This window comes from Arachis duranensis, chromosome 6 (genome assembly GCF_000817695.3).
Source record: "Arachis duranensis cultivar V14167 chromosome 6, aradu.V14167.gnm2.J7QH, whole genome shotgun sequence".
NCBI lineage: Eukaryota > Viridiplantae > Streptophyta > Magnoliopsida > Fabales > Fabaceae > Arachis > Arachis duranensis.
Window position 1 is genome coordinate 94,212,672 of NC_029777.3, and position 852 is coordinate 94,213,523.

The following is an 852-nucleotide window of genomic DNA, read 5'->3' on the forward strand; positions in this document are numbered from 1 at the left end:
TTTTATGCCAGTTCCGGCGTTTAACGCTGGAATTTCTGAGGCTGATTTGCCACGCCGGTTTGGGCCATCAAATCTTGGGCAAAGTATGGACTATCATATATTGCTGGAAAGCCCAGGATGTCTACTTTCCAACGCCGTTGAGAGCGCGCCAATTGGGCTTCTGTAGCTCCAGAAAATCCACTTCGAGTGCAGGGAGGTCAGAATCCAACAGCATCTGCAGTCCTTTTTGGTCTCGGAATCAGATCTTTGCTCAGAACCCTCAATTTCAGCCAGAAAATACCTGAAATCACAGAAAAACACACAAACTCATAGTAAAGTCCAGAAAAGTGAATTTTAGCTAAAAACTAATAAAAATATACTAAAAACTAACTAGATCATACTAAGAACACACTAAAAATAATGCCAAAACGCGTATAAATTATCCGCTCATCAATGCACATCTTGCAATTCGATGCTAGCCAAATGGTTTAAAACTTGTTTTTCAAAGGTACAAAAGCATAGGAATTGACTCCAACAAGTTTGAGATCAATCCTAAGTATTTTAAAGTGATTTTAAGCCATTCTTTAAGGTTTGCATCGATGCACACTCATCTTGCATCGATGCAAAGCATGCGACGACCTGTTGAATCGATGCAAATATGTTTGCATCGATGCAACCTAGCTGAAAATTCAAATTTCAGCTTCAAAAACACATTTGCATCGATGCAAAGTGTTATGCATCGATGCAAATAATTCAAAAACATAAAAAACGGCTAGTTTTGACAAAAAGGCTCCATCCCATTAACTCCCCAATGTTTCTAAGGTTTGGGGAGTCTATAAATAGATGGATTGAAGCCTTATTTCAAATACTTGA